Source organism: Macrotis lagotis, chromosome 6 (assembly GCF_037893015.1).
Source record: "Macrotis lagotis isolate mMagLag1 chromosome 6, bilby.v1.9.chrom.fasta, whole genome shotgun sequence".
In the NCBI taxonomy this organism is placed as follows: domain Eukaryota; kingdom Metazoa; phylum Chordata; class Mammalia; order Peramelemorphia; family Peramelidae; genus Macrotis; species Macrotis lagotis.
In genome coordinates this window covers 207,710,250-207,733,707 of record NC_133663.1, presented here as the reverse complement: position 1 = coordinate 207,733,707, position 23,458 = coordinate 207,710,250, and the positions used below count along the sequence as shown (strand labels likewise).

Below are 23,458 nucleotides of genomic sequence, written 5' to 3'. Positions count from 1 at the left end.
AGTTTTAGAGGGGAAATAAAGTTAATCTTATTGCTTCTTTAAAACTTACTATTCCATTTAGTTAGAAATTTTTTACATTACATCGCTATCTTATTACTTTGTCCAATTGCCCCTTTAGAAGGATATCATCCCTATATTATAATTTGATCTCAAAAATACATTAAAATTGTAAGCATCCTATTATAGTGCCTCAGAAGTGTTCTAGATTTTATCTATCAATTAATAGATTTATTATTATATTTACAAAACTTCCACTTCTTGCCTATCTTGATTATAGAAATTTGCTATGAAAGGAAAATGAGGTTCGTAGTTATAACAATATCAAGTGTCATCCCCTCAAGGGCACTGACTGACTTACTATATACAATAACAATCATTAGTTAATGGTAACTCAACATCCTTGAAAGTAGAGACTTAGTTATGCCATTGTCTTAGAAGACAAAAATTGGAGTGAAAATAGAAGTCAAGAGTACCAGTCAAATCTTTGAAACTTGATTGTACAGCTATAAAGAAACTATCCCCACACATTTTTTCAAATAAGCTCAGAAACAAATATAGCAACAAATAAAAGTCATTGCAGACATATAGGACAAAAATAAAACTGGCAGAATGAAACAGTTTCATAAAGAAAAGTGGCATTAAGCTGTCAAATACAACAAATGTTGGTGCTAGTCCAAGAAAGCATGTGTTGGTGAGCTGGTGTGTTACATTTGCTTTCTGGAAAGCGGGAGAAAATAATGGTAAGATCAACAGAGCAGAAGGGCAAAGAATTGGTTATTTCATTCAGGCACCTCACATAAGTTTGAAGGCCAAAAGAGGCAGAACTGCTTAGTAGTTGACAGCTGTTATCTGGTAATTTCTGCTCTTTCTTTGCCCATTCAGAAACTTAAAAAAAAGAAAGAGAAAAAAGAATACAAATTATTAATACATCAAACTCCCATGCCATAACTATATCCTGACAAATATTAAGATGTGGTAGAGAATTTTTCATTTCTCCTTATTTGCTCCAATCTTTATAGGGTTTTTTTTTTGCACTAAAGTACATTTATTTAAAAAATTCAGACATCCTCAGAAAGTAAAGTTAGGATACATTAGAAACATTTTTTCCTAAGAATTAATGGCAGATGGGGCAGCTAGGTGGAACAGTGGATAGAGAATTGGCGCTGGAGTCAGGAGGACCTGAGTTCAAATTTGACCTCAGACACGTAATAATTACCTAGCTGTGTGATCTTGGAGAAGTCATTAAACTCCATTGCCTTTGCAAAAAAGTGCTGCTAAAAAAAGAATTAATGGCAGAGTACAAGGTCAGGGAAAGGGAAAAATATTTTTATAACTCTCTTTTATTTTTATATAAATTCTCTATTCTGGTTAGACAAGGAAAGATGATGAAATTTTGTTCATAGGAGCTTATGGGATAAAATGAAAAGCCACTGGTTTCAGAGTTCTAGTCTAGATTGCTGAAGAAGTTCTTTTTTTTTCATTCTTTGTTATTTTTATTCAGTAATTTTTTTTCTCTCTTTCTTATTTTGTTTCTGTTTCCAAGCATGGCAAGGAGTGATTACATTCCAACTATCATTAAAACATTGTTCACAACATAAACCCCCTTTACCATTGATACCAAATTGACCCATTTCATGTGTTTTATTTCTTTTTCCTTCTTTTTGAATACACCACCACCAGGGCTTGGTGGAGGGGAAGTGGGTAAGAGAGTTGATGGGGAGGATCCAGGAGGTCAGAGGAGGAGGAATGCTACAAGCCAAGGTTAGAATGAACTGTATTTAATAAAAAGGGGCCACAAATGATACAGTAATGAGGTTACACAATCAAAATGCCATTGCATGACTGTGTTTTGACATCATCACAATGAAAAGCATAAAGAGTAGAGTAAACCAGTATTGATTCAGTCCAATCTAGTCCATTAAGCAGGATGGTACAAGTAGTCATTTAAATTAGTGCCCTATACTTACCTAAATGGCTAGCAGGCATGGAGAAAACCACCACCGTGAATCATCAACAGTTTTCTCCATGTAGCTATAAAAATGTGTAGTCACATTGGCACATTTTTAAACACTGGAAAGGGGTGCCACAATGGGCCTCTCTTTCTCTCTCTTTTACAGATACAAATGTTAGATTCAACTATCTCAACTATGCAAGAAGTAGACTCCTGCAAGGAATTTCTACCCTAAATTCACTTTGTCTTGAAATATATATATATATATATATATATATATATATATATATATATATATATATATATATATATATATAGCAATGCTCTTTTCCTTGGAGTGCCAAGCTGTATGAAGGATTTTCTTGTTAAAGTCTAAGCTGTTGAAATTTATTTTATCTTTCATTTGTCACTTTCACAGACTTCATGTGGCTTCAAAACAGTGCGTGGTTTACTGTTTTCCTGGGATGCTTCTAGGGTGATATCTCGCTTTGTATTTCTATCAAACATTATGAAAAAATTATTGTAAGATCCCCTCATGACAACACTGTCTGATCCATTCCAACAACACTCAAATTTTTAAAAATGCACTCATTCTCATACAGTGAGAAAAGTTTAATTCTGAGGTATTTATGCACCTGGTAGGTTTCCACAAGTCTGTTTTCCATGTTTAAATCCCAGATTTTTTTCTGACAGGTAATCTCTAGTTATCATATATCAACCACCATGGCTGAATTTGAATCAGAAATGGAGGAAATGATTGAGAGAAAAGGAACCTGTTACTAGGATCTTTGACTTTCTCAAACAATTCCAAATGCCAGTCAGAGTGCAGAGGCTGTCATATTACCAAGTCGAATATGTAACCAATGTGGTACAGCTGTTGGAATGGAACTCTGCCGCCATGATCACCTCAGTCAGCTCTTCCATGTTGGCTGGCTTGATATCTACAATATTAAAACTTCTGTCTGTAATTTTTAAGGTGCCAAAGATTAATCCTCAAATCATCTGCAGATAAATATGTTTCATAGTCACTATCAATAGAGATAGAGTTGATGCCATATGTATGAGCATTGACAAATATTCTCCTTGGACTCACTTCAACCATCAGATCCATGGGTTGAAATACCTGCACCAGTAGTGTAGTAACTGTTGTAGGATCCTCTATTCTGATCATTTTCTTCCTTTAAGTTATATCCCTCTGGTCTTTCATCCCTTTCAGATACTCTTCATAAGTTTATTGTTTTATCATTGGTAGATAATAAAAACTGAGCAGCATTTTTCTGAGGCAACCACCTAATCTTATTGATCTTTTCTTCAATTTCTAAGCTTTTCAAGTAGTCAAATTCAGGTTCATGGCCCTGGAAGATGCTTTTGTCTTCTCCTCTACTATGCATTTGGGTTTTGTTTTCCTACTTCCGTTGGAAGATGAAGACTCTACTTTCTTTATCTCCTATTGCTAGCAATTCTCCAGAATGGTTAAATTCTACTGTAGAAATTATGTCTTCTTCTGCTATATCATCATTGAATGCCCCTTTCACCTGAGGAAAACACCACTGAGTATGATTTCCTCCTCCAGCTCCTTCCATGGCATGAGGGTGATGGAGGCCCTGTTGGGTTGCTCAGGCTCTCCAGGCTGAGGCCATTGCCCTCTCAGGGTGCTGGGGCCTCTGTGGGCTCAGGGCTTGGGGCGGCAGGGCAGTGCTCTGGAGCTTGCTCTCCTTTCCCCCCTTGGAGGTGGTACTGGTGGCTGCAGCAGCTTGATGAATTTCTTTTTGCCTTCAGCAAGTCATTTATCTCTTGGCGTCTCAGTCTTCTCAGCTATGAAATGTGGTCAATAACATTCATTCTATCTACTGGAAAGTATTATGAAAGAAAAGACAAATAGATATAAATGTACATTATAAGCAATATATGAATTCAAGTCCTATTCTTGGCATTCTATAAAGAAGTTGCACTTAACTTTCTCATTATTTTTTTCATTATTCTATAGAAAAAGGGAGAGAGAAAGTGAGAAATTTACACACATATATACACAATATTTCATATGTGAGAGGATCTATTTTAGAGTACCATCTGGTGTCAACATGGCATATAAGATTAGGGGCAAATAGTGGGTGTTGGCATATGCACTTTCCTATGTGAGGAAATGTTTACTGCAGACTCCATTTGTGAACAGAAAAAAAATGGCACACAGTAGCATGTGAGTGATCTGTATGTTGGAAATTTTAATATTAATAAGCAAAGTGGAAGATTTATGGTTAAGTATTCCTGTGATAATCTCAACATGAACAACATTTCAAGTATCTCTTTAATAGTGTTTTAAAATCACCAGACCAAGGGAAAAGTGTCAGTATTGATATAGTGAACAGATTGTTGGCCTGAAATGAAGAGGGAAAAAAGCCAAAGAATAGTGCCAGATTGTGAAGGTCTATTACATTTTTTGCCCTCTGAATTGAAGCAAAAATGATTCCAGTGTCCCCACACTATATCATTTTTGGCATTGATGTGGTATTTTGATTATCAGTCCTCATCCAAGGGTAAAAACTCATTTTTCCAAAGTATCATGAATTTCTTTGTCTGAGTATCAGGAAATTTTAGAAATAAAAATTATCAAAAGGGACTTGAGCCCTGAGTTTCCTACATATTTCTTTTTTTCTTTTTTTACATATTTCTTAAGTCTCATTTTTATAGCTAATAAAAATGAAGATCACAGAGATGATTACATTCTCATATTCACAAAATTCATAACTGAATGACACTAGATTCTGGTCTCCTGATGACTAGTCAAACAATTTCTAAAACAAATTGTTTCCTTGTATCACATTTATATCTTTTGGGGGAAAACCTCCCCAATCCCTTAATATTTTCTTCAGTTAAAACATCTAACAATCCCATTCTAGGTTCAGTTAGTGTATACTTTATTATGTTCTATCACATGGTAGAGGAATTTTGATGGATCTATGGCCTAATAAATTTTGGGTATGCTGTTTCAATGATACAGTTCATAAACTTTCCATGCCTGCTCATCCTGTGTGATTCTCATTCATATTCTCCCACAAATGTACCATAGGAAGCCCATTCAACTTGCTATAGGAGATAGCTTGTTTTAGATCTTGTTTTAGGTCAATGAGGCAAGTAAGCTATTGTTGGCTAGCCTTCACTTTTGTTATATGACTGGCACATCTTTTTTTTCTATTCACATTTCTCCTGTGAGCTTTTTTTTAATACATTAGCTTATTTGTAGATATTCCTCATTTGCAAAGGTTCTCCTCATATTCAATATTTATGTTTCAGTTTGAAACATAACTTCAATTCTTTGAAGATTGTCATATTCCATAGCTAAAAATATTAATGTCAAAAATTGTCCTTTTTTCAGGTTTATGCTTGGTAAAATTAAAAATAAATTCATAACTTCCCAATCTAATCAATACCCTTTCTTCTTCTTTTGATTCAATTTTGCATCTAAATTATTCTCTGTCTGAAGTGCCTGTCTAATGCATGTACAAATGATGAGCACTACTGGTCGTCCATCAAATTGAATATCATTTTTATATCACTGTGGATTTTTTTTCCATTGTGGATCATTAATCTAAATTCTTTTGAGTGTTAATAGATCTCATTTAAGAGGCTCTGTACTGTACTAGCAAAGAACAATGCTATCAGTACTATAGAATCTATGATAAGAGCTCCATCCATATATCTTCCATTTGGATTCTGTGATGGACCTTTATGACTGTGGCAAGCTTCTCTGGCAAACAGATACCAATCTGTTTGTGGTTTGCCTCCCCTCTCCCCCCCCCCCAAAATATCAATATTCACATTATACCTCAAAACAAAAACAAATGAAGTTTCCTCTATGATTATAAGCCTTTCCTTTGGTCACAGATGAATTTCAAATCTTTCTGCAAAGTAAAAGTGTTCATACTTAATTAGACTCCTCAACGAAATGAGAATTTTATTATAGTATTAGTTGAATTAATCAGCTAATATTATTCTTTGTTATAAATAGTATTACATAATTGCTAACTCTATTGAATTGGAATCATTTTAGTGTTCATTTTTAATCCTGGGACTCAATATTTCCATCTTTAAATTTCTATGAGTTCTATTTCTTAGTGGTATCATTTAAATACAAAAATGGGTTCTTCCCTTAAGAGATCAATCAGTTATAGGAATACTCTGCAGAAGTTACAAGGGGTTCTTAATCTTTTTGTGATATGGACACTTTTAGCAATTTGTTGAAGCCTGTGAACCTCATTTCAAAATAACAGTTTAATATATAAAATAAATTTAAAAGATTAAGAAGAAACCAATTACATTAGTTAACAAAAATTTTTTTAAATGGTCAAGTTCACAGATAACAGGTTACAAACTCCTGCCTTATGTGTTTCCTTCTCCCCAAATCTTCTCTGGCCACCCCAGAAGAAATGTACGTGTCTGTTGGATGGATAGAACATTGGCCTTGGAGGTAGGAGTAAGAGAATTTGAATCCAAGTCTCAGATATTTCCTAGCTCTGTGATCTTGGGCAAGTCTGTTAACCCTGATTGCCTGACATCCAGGGCCATCTCCATATCTGGCCACTAGACCAAGATGGCTCTCAAGGAGAAAGTGAAGTTTATGACTTAGCAAAATACCCCCTTACTCAAATCTAATTCGTGTGTTTGCCATGATATCACCTCTCCTGATGTCATGGTCTTCAAGAATGAAAGACAAACATCATCATCATCATCTATTGGTATTCTGAAACTATAAGGTAGGGTTAGATAGAAGACCATTTAAAGCCCAAAGGCAAGAATTACTGTATAACTCAGAGGCACTGATGCCTTGATAAGGAGGTCAAATATGAATTGTCTTTTTTACTGGGCTATTCTGGTTGAAGAATTCTGGAGGGGGAAAGGAAGAAGAGGAAATATGGGGAGACTGAATGCCTCAATTCATAGTACAGTCACACCACAAAGATTTGCAGACAGAAAAGAATGCAGCAATTTATGCTCTTGACACTGTATCACTTCACTATGATTTGTAAACAATGGGGAAGCTGCTATGTCTCAGTCAATGTTTTATCTGAAAGCAATAGCAAATTATCACTCTGCTGAATTGGGAAAAAGAGAATATAATAGTGGAGGACTATAATATGATGAAACTACCTTCATGTATTCTTACTTTCTTAAATATTTCATATAAAGTCACTGAATGCATGGGGAGAAAGTGTCATGAATTTTAACTATTTTAGGTAAACAAGTGTATTTGAAAAAAGAGGGAGATTGCTTTAGGTTGAGGAGATCCTTCATGTGGATATCTGACAAAAAATTTTTTTCTGAATTCCCATGTTTAAGATTTGAAGCTAAAGCAGGGACATGTGGTGAAGTGTCATATCTAATCAAGCCTATTTACAAAAGTGACTGTGTAGTTCTCCATTAATGTTCAGTCCTTGGCCTTCTCTCCTCCCTACAGATGCTGGTCTAGTCTCATTTCACTCCCCTGACTTTAGTGAACAATGATATACAAATCTATAAATCTAGCTCCAGATTTTGCATTGAGTTCTACTATGATATTTTAAAAGATTATTTTATCAGACTTGTGAAAGATGGATTTCAGAGAAACTAAATCCTACAAGATCTATGATTCAGTGGATGAACCAGTTTGGTGGTAGTATAAATGGAAAAGAAGAAGGAGATGCAAGAAATATCATGAAATAAAATTAAGGAGGCAATATATTTAAGAAGAGACTTCCAGTAAATTGTGGTCAATTGGGAGAAAAGAACTTTTGAATCAATATCTTTGATATATCTGATATCCAAGGTATATAGGGATAATGCCAAATTCCAAAGACTAAGAATCATTACCGATGGATTAGGGATGACTAAATAGTTCTCTAAAGAAGAATTGCAAACTCTTAACAATCACATGAAAGTTTGTTCCAAATCACTGAGAATTCTAGAGTTCCATTTTACAATTACAAAATTATGATGACACAAGTGGTCTATAAAAATCACCAAAAATGATTTTATTTAATGAGAAAAGGGAGGAGAGAATAATAGTGTTGGAAAGAGATGGCAAAAAAATTTTCAAAATCAGAAAATAGATCACCATAATTGCTAAATTATACCTGAAAGATACTGTTCATAAGCAGAAAAAATTAATTAATAGTTTGAGATACCAGCAAAACCCAGAAGAATCTATCTAGCTTTAAAATTTTGTAAAGAATTGAAAAAATATCTGCTAACCAATTGGAATATATGTCTTGTTATACTAAATGCTGGAACTTTACTAGGCAAAAAGAAGAAAAGAAGAAAGGAGGGAAGGAAGAAAAGAAGGAAGAGGAGAGAGAGGAAGAAACGGAGATAAGGAAGAAGAGAAAGGGGATGGAAGGGGAGAAGGAAAAGAAAATCAAGTGAGAGAAGAAGGAAGAAAAAGAAGAAAGAAAAGGGGTGGCTAGGTTGCGCAGTGGATAGAGCACCGGCCTTGGAGTCAGGAGTACCTGAGTTCAAATTCGACCTCAGACACTTAATAATTACCTAGCTGTGTGGCCTTGGGAAAGCCACTTAACCACATTGCCTTGCAAAAACTAAAAAAAAAAAAAAAAAGGAGCAAAGAATATCTGATTATTCTATTACTGAACCTGCACTTAAACAAGGGCCCAAATTCAGGAGAATGAAGAGTATAAAATATTGTTAGCTGCCAGAGAAATAATATAAAACTGGAACAATAATTAACCTTGGAAATTATCATCTTATTATATATCATGAAACTGAAGTCTAACAAAAGAAAGTTAATTGATGACTTGGTAGAAGAAAAATAGAATTGCAAAGGAACAGTAGAATTGGAAAGGAACTTAAATACCTATGGAGCTCAATCCACAATTTCATAAAAACCTTTTTAATATCAGTTTTCATTCATATAAGACCTTCAATTGATCATTATCTTTTTTCTATATATTCCTTCTGCTTAAAATCAAGGTCCTTATTTTTCAGACCAAGGTAAGAGAAGAAATTAAGAGAAGAAGCAGTAATATGCTGTTTCAGCCCTATGTAGTGAAAGACAGCTTGGGATTTTATAAATTGTAAGACTTAATGTGTTCTTTAGAAGTACATTTCCATCACAGAAAGACTACATATGAAATCATTTTTATGACTAATAACTTATTCTTTCTAGTTTTTATTCAGTGACAAACACTGAAAAGCAGTATGTAATGGTAGATTGAGGGTGGGCCTTGGAATTAGGGAGAACTTTTTTTCAAGTCCTCTTGCCTCTGATATTCACTTTCTGTATAACCATGAATGAATCACTTAATCTCTTAGTAATTTGAACATCTGTGTTCACTAGGTGAAATCACCACACTGCAATTTCCTCAGGTGCAGACTTCCTCCTTGTACTGCAAAAGAAAAAAAGGTCTTTATACAAAGTATGTATGAATTTTCAAATCAAATCAAATCCAGGTAAATATAATTCCATTGCTTCTTCTTGAAGATGCAAATTGCAACTTAGATTCTCATTTTCCTTATTTATCCAGATAAAAAAAATCCAAAATATGTAATTTTATTATGAAGTAATCACCTTAAAAATCCTCTAAAATAGGGGTGGCTAGGTGGTGTAGTGGATAAAGCACCAGCCCTGGAGTCAGGAGTACCTGGGTTCAAATCTAGTCTCAGACACTTAATAATTACCTAGCTGTGTGGCCTTGGGCAAGCCACTTAACCCCGTTTGCCTTGCAAAAAAAAAAAAAAGAAAAAAAAAAAGAAAAATCCTCTAAAATATAGTGAGTAACTCAACCTAGCTACATTGAAAGCTGGTCCTTGATCTAATTTGCAAAGATTTCCTAACCACACATTACATAGGAGCAGTTAAAAAAAAAACAGGAGAGGAAACAGCACAATGAAATGTGGAGAAATGCCCCCTTAGCTACCTCCTCGCATTAATAATAGCTGCTATTGTCTCGATAAAAATAAAAACAAGCTCAGCATGACCAAACCTAAATCTCCTATTTGCTATCTCTGGTGAGTCATTTTCTTGAAGATCTTTACTGTTATTTTTCACTTGGTCTGATTTCTTTTTTTAATTGATATTTTATTTTTCCATATACACATTATGAAAGTTTTTTCAACATTCATCCATATGCATATGCATATTTTTAAGTTACAAAATTTCCTTCTATGATCCCTTCATACTCTTCTCCCCTCAGCAGCAGTCAGGTTAACATTGTACATATATATTTTTGATAAACATGTTTACACATTAGTCATTTTCTGTATGAAGAGTTAGGATTAAGGGGAAGATATACATAAGAGATAATTTTTATAGAATTTTCATCAGATTCTGAAGAGGTTTGTGTGTGTGTGTGGGGGGGTTGTTTTGCTTTGTTTTTCTTCCACTGAATGGGGATAGCATTGTCCATAGCCAGTCTAATACAGTTGTCCCAGATCTCTAAACTGCTGAGAGGTGTTATTTCCATCAAGGTTGATCATCTCACAGTATTGTTGTTAATGTGTACATTGTTCTTTGGTTCAGCTCCCTTTGCACAGCATCAGATCCTGTAACTCATTCCATCTCTAGAATCTACCTGTTTATGGTTCCTTATAGAACAATAATATTTCATAGTATTCATGTATCATAATTTGTTTAGCCATTCTTCAATTGATGCGTATTCCCTCAACTTCTATTCTTTGTCACTACAAAAAGAACTGTTATGAATATTTTGGAACATGTGGGACATTTATAATTTCTTCTGGATATAGGTCTAGAATTGGAATTGCTGGGTCAAAGGGTAGGAACAGTTTTATTGCTCTTTGGACATAGTTCCACATTGCTCTCCAGAATGGTTGAAATCATTCACAACTCCACCAGCAGTGCATCAATGTCCCAATCCTCCCACAACCTCTCCAACATTGATCAGTTTCCCTTTTTGTCATCTTGACCAATGTACCAGGTGTGAGGTGATACCTCATAGTTGTTTTAATTTCATTTCTCTAATCAATAATGATTTGGAGCATTTTTTGTTTGATTATATATAGCTTTAATTTCTTCTTTTGAAAACTGTCTGTTCATATCCTTTGGCTATTTATCAATTGGGGAATGATTTGCAACCTTAAAAATTTAATGCAGTTCTCTATATATTTTAGAAATTATAGGTCTATCAGTACTCCTAGTTGTGAAGATTGTTTCCCAAATTTGTTTCACAGCTTTTTGCTTTCCTTATAATTTTGGCAGCATTGATTTTTTAGTGCAAAAACTTTTTAATTTAATATAGCAAAAATCATTCATTTTGCAGTTTATAGTGTACTCTATTTCTTGTTTGATCATAAATTTGTCCCCTTTCCATAGATCTGATAGAGAATTTCTTGGTCTATTAATTTATTTGATGTATCTCTCTTAATGTTTAAATCCTGTACCCAATTTGACCTTATTTTAGTAGAGGGTGTGAGATGTGGGCTTATGCCTGGTTTTTGCCATGTTTTCCAGTTTTCCCCAAAATTTTTGTCAAATAGTAAATTCTTATCCCAGAAGCTGATGTCTTTGAGTTTGTCAAATGTAGATTGCTGTAGTCATTTACTGCTTTTGAATATATCCTAATCCACTGATCCATTAACTCTATTTCTTAACCAGTACCAGGCAGTTTTGATGACTGCCACTTTATAGTATAGTTTTTGAACTGGTAAAGCTAGACCACCTTTATTTACATTTTTCATCAGTTCCTTTGCTATTCTTGACCTTTGAATTTTTTTCCCTAGTTTGATAAAATAGTTAGTTGGTAGTTTAAATGGTATGCCACTGAATAAGCAATATAATTTGAATAGAATTGTCATTTTTATAATATTAGCTTTGGTCTGGTTTTCTGATGGAGAGACTTTCCTTTAACTTTAGCTTGTTTAGTTCTAGTCAGAGACCTGACACCCAAGCTCCCCTCTGATATTTTGTAACACTGCTCTTTTTAAGATATCAATCTTACTTGTAGAAACATCCATGTCATATCCTTGTGAGTATCTCAAGATTGTATTCTTGTCCCCCTTCTTTTCTCTTTTCTATTTCACTTGGTATCCCATCAGAGGACAAGTGATTATCATTTCTATTCAGATGCTACTCTGTAGAGTAAATCTATATCCAGTCTAGGTCTTCTTCTTATGTTCCAGTCTTACATTACCAGTAATCTAGTAGACATTTAAAATTATGTGTCACCATTGTTCTATTAGAAATCAGAAGGGATGGGAATTCAGGGAAGCCTGGTAGGATTTACATGAACTCATGCCCAGTGAGATGTGCAGAACCAGAAGAGCATTGTACACCCTAACAGCAACATGGGGGTGACAATCAACCTTAATGGACTTGCTCATTGTATCAATGCAACTATCAGACGCAATTTTGGGATATCTGCAATGGAGAATACCATCTGTATCCAAAAGAATAATTGTGGAGTTTGAAAAAAGACCAAAGACTGTTATGTTTAATTAAAAAAATTATCTTATATAATTTTGCTATCTCTAAGATGTTATTTTTTTCCTTAAGGATATGATTTCTTTCTCATCACATTCAACTTAGATCAATGTATAACATGGAAGAAATGTAAAGACTAACAGTCTGCCTTCTGTGGGGGGTGGGGGGAGGAAAGTGAGATTAGGAAAAATTGTAAAATTCAAAATAAATAAATAAATTTAAAAAATTTAAAAAATGAAATTTGGTGTCCCATAGCCATCTTAGATTCAATTTTTTAAAACAAAACTCATATTTCTCTCATGATTCACTCTTTTGTAAACTTCTCTTTGTTAAGTGTACTACCAGCTTTCTGCTCACTTCTCTAAGGTCATTCTTGACTTCCCACTCTTACTCATCATCCCACATTTAGTCAGCCAATAAAAATTTATTTTTAGCACCTGCTATATGTCAGACACTATGCTAAGTGGTAAAGATACGAAGAAAGGTAAAAGATAATCTCTGTCTTTGAGGAGCTCAGCTTAGTGGGTGAAGACAATAATATGGTGACAATATGATGAAGTTCAGAGAAATGCAAGTGATAATGACATGATTGCCCTTAAATGTAGGACCTACAGAATGTTTCCAATATCCCATTCAATGTTTGAAATCAGGAAGAGGAAAAGAGGGTGAGAGGGAGAGAGGAAGGAAGGTAGGGACCAAAGGGGCTACTGAGGAGATGTGAGAAACAGAGTTGATGTCATCTTTCTGAATGATAAGTTTCAGGATTCCATGATGGAGGCCAGAAAATTACAGCCAGGTATGAAATGATGAAATATTTCCCTGCGTGAGGATAGAAAGTAGAAATAAGAGAACTTTCCCCAGATCCCCAGATCCCCAGATAAGTTCTCTTATTTCCACTTTCTGTCCTCCCCAGTCAGAGGAAGGTAGAGGTTCCAGAGGCTTAGGGTACTAATGAGATACATCACAAGTTTTCAGGTTCCCAACCTGAGTCAGCCTGAGGGTTACAGCACTTAATACCTTGAGAATGTCCAAAAATCAGAATCAAACACAACCCAGATATTCCCACCTGAAGTTTGCTCATCTTGGCCCCAACACAAGTCACAGTTCAAAAAATAAGATTAGGAGAATGAGCCAAAAAACAAAACAAAACAAAATCCCTGACATGATAAAGAGCTATTATCAAGATAAGAATGCTTAATAAAGAGAGAATAAAAAACAAAACAAAAATTCTTCAAAGAAAAATGCAGCTTGGCTATAAGAGCAACTAGAATTCCTTCAAGAAATGAAGCAAGAGGGTGGCTAGGTGGTGCAATGGATAGAGCACTGGCCCTGGAGTCAGGAGTACCTGGGTTCAAAACTAGCCTCAGACACTTAATAATGACCTAGCTGTGTGGCCTTGGGCAAGCCATTTAACCCCATTTGCCTTGCAAAAACCTAAAAAAAAAAGAAATGAAGCAAGAGTTTAAAAGGGGGAAGAAGGGGGAAGGGGAAAAGGGGTGAAGGAGGGAGAAGGAGGGGGAAGGAAAGGGAGTAAGGGGGAAAGGGGGGAAGTAAGAGAGGGGAAAAGAGGGTAGGGGGAAGGGGAAAGGGGAAAGGGAGGGAAAAGGAGGGAAGGGGAGGAAGGGGGAAGGGGCAGAAAGGGAGGGAGTGAAAGTAACAGAATTAATTTTTTGGTATCTGGGAATCCTATAGAAGTAACTTTTCCTCTTTCAATATTCCATTCTTCTATCGTTCTAAAAGTACGTTGCTGTTTTTTCAACCAAGCTTAAAATTTCATTAAGGTAAGGAAGAAAAAAAATGTATATCTATATGTGTGTGTATACATATATACATAGATATATATGTGCATATATACATTTATCCAAATAGAACAGAAACTTCTTTGTAGTTCATTGACTGAGAAAGCTCTGAAGCACTGAGAAGTGACTTTCCTGATCATAGCTGGTATGTGACTGGGGTGGGACTCAAATCCAGTTCTACCTGATTCCAAAGCTGACTATTCATCCAACATATCACAAGACCTCTCCTTTGAAAGTAAAATTAACATTTTTAAATGGAAGAGTGATTTTTTTTTGGTGAGATTATCAGGGTCAAGTAACTTGCCCAGGGTCACAGAATAAGTAAGTGTTAAATGTCTGGATTCAAATTTGAACTCAGATCCCCTTGGCTCCAAGGCTGATGCCAGGAAAATGACTCATAAAGGATATTTATATTTCACAAAGGTAAAAAAGACTGCTCTCCTCTTCTTTTACTTTGAGTTCAAACCATTGTGCAGTGGATAAAGCACTGGCCTTGGAGTCAGGAGGACAGGCATTTGAATCCAGTCTCAGACACTTGACTCTAGGTGAGTGACCTTGGGCAAGTCACTTAACCCTGATTTCTTCACATCCAGGGCCATCACCATTTGTCCTGATTAATATCTGGTCAATGGACCTAGGTAGAAGAAAATGAGGTTGATGACTTAGTACAGCACTCTTTCACTCAAATCCAATTTATGTGCTTTTCACAGCATATTTCATGAAAACAGCACAGTAAGATATTCACACTTAGAAACATCTTAAGAATTTCAGTACAGAGAAGAAATCCTTCAATCATTTGCAGTCTGCATTTGATAGACTATTCTTACTATTATTATAAAATTACCAGCTTGAACTAATTTCGCTCTTTCACACCCTGGTAGTGTGGAGTCTCAGAATCATGACTACCAGAAACCAGCCTAAAATACAAGCTGCTTTACCAACTACCTGTGTCTAATATATAAAGACTGCTGACTGGTTTACCTGTCTCCAAGGCACTGAAAGAGAAATGAAACTCCACAAAGAGACTCCGTGGAGCCAAGAACAAACCCTGACCTTGGCTTGTGACCAATCTTTCTAATCACTAAGGATAGCAGAGAAATTGAAAACATCATTGAAATGGGGCCCAGAAGTCAGACAATTCATCAAAGGAGATAGCTGCATATAATTCCCTAATACAGCAGGAAGATTAGAGCATGCTCTGGAAAGGAAATCTTCCTATTATTTATTCATAATACTATGCAGATTAGCTATTCACTGCTGATTATTCAACAGAGCAAGATACCAATGTATGCTGACTAGGACAAAAACTAACCAATAGCACTCATACTACTTAAGACTGAAATTCCTGGTACCTTATTGAATTTTTGCATTATCATGGACTTCTCAGAGATGTTCTTTGGGCAAAATTTGCATATGTGCCTATATATTATGAGAAATACAAGAAGAGAAAAAATCCAGAACTATGTCACTAACTGAAGAAACTCTACTACAAGGAGTTATGTCATTTCAAATTCAATGAGTTTTAGACACCAGACCCCCAAACATCCAGGAGAATTAGAGAACATCCTTTCCTTTCCTAACAAGCAAAAACTTATTTCCCTGGACCCCAAGCTTTTCCTATACAACTGCTGATTTTTCAAATTTAAGTTATTCCCTTGATTTATATTCCAGTATGTGAGGAATGTAGGGCATTGTGGGTCTTCACAGGGTGGAGGGGGACCCCTAGGGAATCCAGTACAAAGGGGAAATGGTCTAGTCAATCACAAGACAGGGAGAGTTTTACTAATCCCATTCCAGAGATGGTAAACCCAAGATTAGAAAAATCTGGTTCTCCACTATTGTTCTATTAGAAACCAGAAGGGATGGGAATTCAAGGAAGGGTGAAAGGATGATTCACATGAACTGATGCTGAGGGAGATGAGCAGAATTAGAAAAACATTGTACACCCTAATAGCAACATGGGGGTGATGATCAATTTTGATGGACTTGCTCATTCCATCAGTACAACAACAAGGGACAATTTTGGGCTATCTGAAATGGAGAATACCATCTGTATCCAGAGAAAGAATTGTGGACTTTGAACAAAGACCAAAGACTAATACCTTCAATTTAGAAAAAAAAATTATCTCATGTAATTTTTCTATCTCTTATACTTGATTTTTCTTCCTTAGGGATATGATTTCTCTCTCATCACATTCAACTGAGATCAATGTATACCATAGAAACAATGTAAAGGCTAACAATGCCTTCTGTGGGGGGGGTAGGGTAGGGAAGAAAGAATGGTGGGAAAATTGTAAAACTCAAAATAAAGAAAGTCTTTCTAAAAAGCAAAAAATATCTGGTTCTCAACTGGTCAAGACTAACCTAGAGATCTTGACCTAATGCAACTGAGTTTGCCCAATTAGGTAATTGAATGTTAACCCACACACCCCCTATGATGATTGGGGTTCCTCAGCCTATCATGTGTCTTATGATGTGTGTGGGGGATCATATTAGGGGCATGTCATAGGGTGGGCAGACCTCTTAGATTGTAACTCAAACTCTGAGAGCCTATGAAAATCCAAGAGGGAGGGGAAAGGGTTTCTGAAGACTATATAATACGTGCTGTAATAACCCCACCTTGTGCCTCATGCTAGATGAGTACCCGTATCTTGAGAGGATCCTGAATAAAAATCTACAATTTTCTCTTCCTCTAGCAGGTTTTTCTTTCATTCATTTGTAACAAGTACATGGAGAGAAGTGATAGCTGATATCTGTTTTTACATGGATTTCATTCCTGAGCTATAATTTGAAAGAATTATTTCCCAAAGGAGCTGTGTAATTTTAAAGTTGTTAATAGAAAACCTTCACATTCCATATACCCAGTCTTGAAAAACACATTTCACCACTCTTCACTGCCCTTCAAGAGGGTGGATATTCTTGGTTTCTATTATAAGTTTACCTTCAGGACAGAATAATAATTACCCTTTGATAACCTAATAAGATAGATTTCCAGAAATATTGAGTGAAATCTCAGGTCAGAGTTATAGTCTCTAAATAATTATAAGCCTTAATTTCCCAATATTTCCAGTTATTACAGTTTCTGGTATGATTTTAAAAAGAGATTTGCATATAAATAGATGAATTTCATATACATTACAGTTTAACTATTTCCAGATTAGGAAATAGGTCTTCAGGATCCTGGTTTCTTATTCCAATCTCTATACTATTTTTACTATAATTTCTTGATAAAATCCTCTGTCTTGATTCATTGTATGCAAAATGTTTTTCTATTCTATGGGTCCTATTATAGCCAGACTCAAGACAAGTTCATAGACCTAATTTGACTCTCCTGGTCCTTCCTTAGTTAAACTAAGGTAATATTTCTGATGTTGCTAAAAGTCTATTTATTTAGTTGCTCTCTTAGGGATGGAATGTCTTCAGGGTAGCAATAAATGTCAAGGGAATGAAAGCATCAGCAAAAATTCTCAAATAACAAGAATGTATTCCTCCCAGAATGATTTTTAAAATAATCTTTTCCAACAGACTTGCACTTCAGTAAGTCCCAACTATTTCTCTGCAGGCTCTTGGATACTTGCCATGACTAAAGTATCTAGTTTGTAGGATTACCTTTTCCCTTACTAAGTCTATCAATCTAGAGCTAGAAGGATCCTAAAATATTAACAAATGTGTCAAATTTGCTGCCTGGTGGTAACACTGCAAAACTCAGTCCTTTGGTCTTGAACAAAGACCAAAGATTAATACCTTCAATTTAGAAAAAAAATCTGTTACCTTATGTAATTTTTCTATCTCTTATATTTTATTTTTCTTAAGGGTATGATTTCACTCTCATCACATTCAGGCTAACAATACCTTCTCTGGGGGGTAGGGGGAAGGAAGCAAGAATGGAGGAAAATTGTAAATCTCAAATAAATCTTTCTAAAAAGAAAAAAACAAAAATATGGTTCTCAACTGGTCAAGAGTGTCAAGAGACACTAGACCAGATTAAATTGTAATTGAGAAATTTAAAGAAAATAAATAAAAATGTAATACAACATAGATAATGTTAATTTGTCATTTTCTATATCAATATGTGGCTTACATATTGATCTATTTTTACTTGAATTTGACACTAGCAATCCCCCTACATTTTTTACAGATGTGAAAAATGAAGTCCAGAGAAATTAAGTGATGTGTTCAAAATTATATAGCAATAGGCATCAGAGATAGAATTTGAACTGAAATTCCCCTAACTCCAAAGCTAGTGCCTTTTCTACATACCAGACATCCTTGCATAAATGATATGTGGTTTCTCCATGACTTGCCTCAGGCAATGTTTAAATTTTGCCCAGCAAAACTTCCTATGTCTTCTGATTCCTATAATTCCTGACTTGCCTTTCCTCAACTGCTTTCAGTCCTTCAGACTTTTTATAGTCAGGATGCTCCAGCTCCATAGAAAGAAAGATGAACAGTAGAGATAGAGTGATGGATCGGGAGCCAAAAGATGTGGGTTCATTCCTGTCTTCTATACTTTTGAGCTATATGATCAAGAAAAAGTTACATGAATCTTTTGAACTTCAGTTTCCTCACATAAAATTGGGGATAATGTCAATATTATCAATCACAAAGGACTCTTGCAAGTCTCAAATGAGAGAAGGTAATTAGAGTATCACTTAAGTGTCAATTATTATGTTATTATTTGTTATCATTTGTTATCATTCTCATTTTTGAGGTCATTCTGATAGAAATGGCCAACAGGAGAAGACACTGTCCAAGTATTATTCTTTTTTGTTTAATATTATGTAGATTACTTCACAAAGAAATAATTGCTTTTTATAATTGAATAAAAATATTGAGATTTATACTCATTGTTTATAGGCTCACTGATTGTATTTTCAGAACAATTTCAGGAGCAAAGAAGAATCTACTTGCATAGCATTGATCAGCAAGTCCAGTCTCCTTAAAGATAACTTTTTGTAAATTCTGGTGGCAATCATCTAATCCTAAATAAATATCATACAACACTTCATGTCTATAAAACTATTTGCATGATTCAAGCATCTTTTTGATACTTTTTTGGCCCCAAAGTCCATGAATCACTATTAGATTCTACCCTTGGATCTTAGCTGTATCATAAACTCTGTTGGGATAAAATATTTTTTGGTTATATTTGATATATGCGGTGGCATGTTCCTATTGTAAGATTTTAATTTGTGGGGTAAAAAGAGAACTGTTTCAGAAATGTTTCTGTAAATTTATTTTTTTTTCACTCTGAGAAAATCTATTTTACTCTTCTCCTTTTTGTCAAGGAGGAAGTATTAATCTTTCTGTAATCGTCTTGGATTAATCAAACCTTTATAACATTGTTTTTGTGGACATCTTTTAGATATTTTATTACCCATTTTACCATGCCAAAATTTCATGTTAAAAAAATGACTCTGTCAATATCATGTTCATAGTTCTAAATGTATTTTTATCATTGAACTTTGACTTTAAGATTTCAGTCAGACTTTTATCTTAAACATCAGTTTTGTTTTTGATAGCTTTAAGTTTTGGTGGGTCTTTCCTAGAAAAGATCAAGGTATTTGTCTTATCTTCATCCAGGGGTTCAATTTGATCTCAGGATCCAAAGCATCCAGTCTTTATTCTTCCTTGTCAAACATTAGGAATTTTCTACTTACCAAGTGCAGATGTTATTTAGATATCATGAGAGAATAACCACATAATGGAGTAAATCCTCCGTTGAGCCATATGCTCCAATGTCATTCATTTACACAAAATGACTTACGCATGGGAGCACAGTTTTGACCTGAGTATAATACTTAATACCATTAAAGAGTGATGATAGCTTTAGGGATTTAGTATGGTACAGAACTATAATGGCCTGAAACTGTTTCCCTAGAAGATGCCACATTTTATACTAGTTGTTCTTGCCGTTAATGATGTGTTTTAATTTGGACCACAAATATTCTGAAGTACATGATTAAGTCATTAATATAAAGCTGAATCAAAGACTGTGGTAGCAATAAAGGCCATAGACTATTGCAGTGCTTTAAGGTAGTTTGTTAAATAATCATTAAATAATAATGAATTACTCTTTATACTCTAGGCTGTTATGGCACACCCTTTGTTTCTCCTCATCAATATCGTTTCCTAATAAATATGTATAATTTAAAAATGATATAATCATGAATGCATTGCAGAAAATACATAAAGATATCATTAATTTATATTTGAGGGAGTCCTCACTATTTTATTCTTTTTTTTAGGCTTTTGCAAGCAAATGGGGTTAAGTGGCTTGCCCAAGACCACACAGCTAGGTAATTATTAAGTATCTGAGGCTAGTTTTGAACTCAGGTACTCCTAACTCCAGAGCCAGTGCTCTATCCACTGTGCCACTCCCTATTGCTTTTATTCTAAAGTGTATAACAAAGCACAAAGGATTTCTGCTGAGGATGGGGCTCTTGCCTTTTCCCTCTTTCACTAAGGGAATCCAAGCTCATGACCTAAGTATATGCATCAGGTTCAAATTTTCAGGCCTCAGAAGAGGAGTTCTTTATATCCTCACCTCAGAGTGCTAAGGAAAATTACTTAAATCTTTGCTTTAGTTTATATCCAGGGCATCATTAAAAAAAGAATATAGAGTTCTAATTAGATCATAATGTAAATGAGGTGGAGGACAACTACAAATTGACAAAGACTTCAAAAAGCATCATATATATATATATATATATATGTGCACATTATATATATATATATATATATATTATATATATATTATATAATATAATGAGTATGCTTTTTTTAAGATTCATGCTTAAAACTTTAAAATATATAGTATTTTGCAAGCCTGTTGAAAAGATTCTTCGAATTCACCTAAGTTCTTCACTAACTGAAGATCTATATCTTCTGTCAAGTCAGTCTAAAGGTGGATTCATTTTCTTACTGATAGTCATTTCATCTAAGAATTTCTATAGAAGTTATAGAATGGACATATGCCATAATGTAGCGGAAACTGACTGAAGGATCCAAGAATTTTCAACTTTTTAAATACAAGAATTCCTCCAAGTTTGAAAATGTTCATTTTAGGATTACTGTTATATGTTCTTTGAATGGAGAAGAAGCAAAAAGCAGAAGTAGTTGTTGTTCAGTCATTTCAGTCATGTCTAACTTTTTGAGGTACTATTTGGGATTTTCTTGGCAAAGATTCTGAAACAGAAGAGGAAATATTAAGGGAAGCAAGAGATGGTCAGGTAGCTATGCTCACACTTGCCTTGCCCAATACATGAACTAATTGTCATTTGTAAGTAGTTCAATATTTTTGCTGGGATGAGGAAAGGAAGAAATTGCCCACCAGAAATCTAAAGGAAGGTTTAAAGAGTGCTGACATACTCAGTTCAGTAGCTACTGAGAGTTTTAGAAAGAAGGACTACTCCCCTTTGATGTTGTTGTTTTGTTTTCTGAAAGGCCATGAGGTTAAGTGACTTGCTGAATATCACACAGCTAGGTAATTTTTAAGTGTCTGAGACAGAATTTTGAACTCAGGTCCTCCTGACTCCAGGACAGAGCTCTAGCCCCTGCACCACCTCACTGCCCCAAGGGCCATTCCCTTTAACCTGCACTAAGTGAATTGCTCTATTTGGCTTAGTTATCAATCACCTTGAAGTAGTTAACACTTTCTGTTGCCTTTGTGGGCAACAACAATTCAGAGTATGAAAATGTCTACTTTCTGTTACAGTTAATTGGTTAAATTCTTTTGATTTTTTTGAGGTCTAAATCTGTAGTATGAGGATTTATCTTCTGTCAGTGTCTCTAATGTAATTTTAATTATACCTTAAGAGATATTTGATAGATGGCAACATTTCATAGACTGCAGTGATAAACAGTTTCTACCAATTCTTTGCATTAATCTACATCGATTAGCAACTCTAGGCTCCTAAAAGATAACACTTTTAATAATTTCTGGTGGAAACAACCAAGTCATGAATTCATTTCTATAAACACATCTGTCAACAATTACTTTGTTGACATATTATTGGCTTAATTCATCTGGATTTCTATATTTGAAGTAGTTCTCTTATTGGTCTTTAGCAATAGGTTCTATGCAAAGAGAAACTATTTACTTTAATTTGACCAATCTAATGACACCTGCTTGTTTTCAGCCTCCATGAAATATCTCTTTTTGTTCTTTAAGTATTTCTGCAGGATTTTGTTCTTGTTTATTTTTGTTAAACATTGTCTAGCATTTTTCCCCCTACTTTTTTGGTGAGAAGATGTTCATCTTTCAGCAGATGTCTTGGTTTAATAGATTGAAGGAGAAATGGCTCATGAATACTTAGTCCAGAATGATTAAAATAGTTTTTTACTAAGATATATATTATATAAGATATAACACACACACACACACACACACACACACACACACACATATATATATATATATATATATATATTAAGATAATAAATGACACACCTCTCCCAAGGTGGGAAAGGGGTCCGAAAACCCCCAAATGCTAGATGTTTTATGTACTTTCAAAGGATTTATTCCTGCCCCTTCACACCAATCACAGGCTGGGGTCAGAAATCTAATTGATACATTCACCCCCTACCCCATACATTTCCCCCACTTTGCTCAATTATATTAATGAGCAAGAACAGCTACTTCCTTCTCCAGGGGAAAGGGACAATATTACAGACTCCCATTCAACCTTTGCAAAGTTATTTAACCTTTTCCTTTTGTCTTAACTCTGAAATTCCTGGTATCTCTTTAGTTACCACAAAGACCAGGCATCCTGGTTTTTGTAATGTATTATCCTCACAGACATCTGGGAGATTTTGGCAATACCCTTTCTCACCCTTGTGAAAGCAAGACACTTGATTCTTTCCCACATTAAGGAACTATTATCTGGGCTTGTCTGGCATTTTGTGTGAGCCTCTGACTTCCTCCCCATTGTTCAATCTAGTCCACTTCTCTGAGCCTTCCAAGGTGTATGCCTGACTCCATTCACATCCTGGTGGGTCAATCCTTAACCTCTTCCCCCTCACTCCTCCCTGCACAAGAGGTGGGCTAGGTTCCTTAAAAAGGTTCAACTCACCTTCTTCTTCATGCTGCTGAATCCATGTTGATCTAAGCCTAGTAACCATCTTGTTGCTGTTTCTCCTTATTCCTTCTTAGCTATTCTTGATGTTCTTACCAGTGTAGTTTGAAGTTATTTTTTCTTTGTTTAAGCTTACTATCTTCTTAAAAAAATTCACTTTCTTTACCTTGCTAAAGAACTTAACTTGTGAATTTTTTACAATAAC

At 35.0% G+C, this 23,458-nt stretch overlaps 1 pseudogene; it reads right to left on the bottom strand.

Annotated features, from left to right (window-relative positions):
* Window positions 1–646: 646 nt before the first annotated feature.
* LOC141492319 (serine/threonine-protein phosphatase 2A 55 kDa regulatory subunit B alpha isoform pseudogene) lies at window positions 647–3,534 on the bottom strand (annotated as a pseudogene).
* Window positions 3,535–23,458: the final 19,924 nt, after the last annotated feature.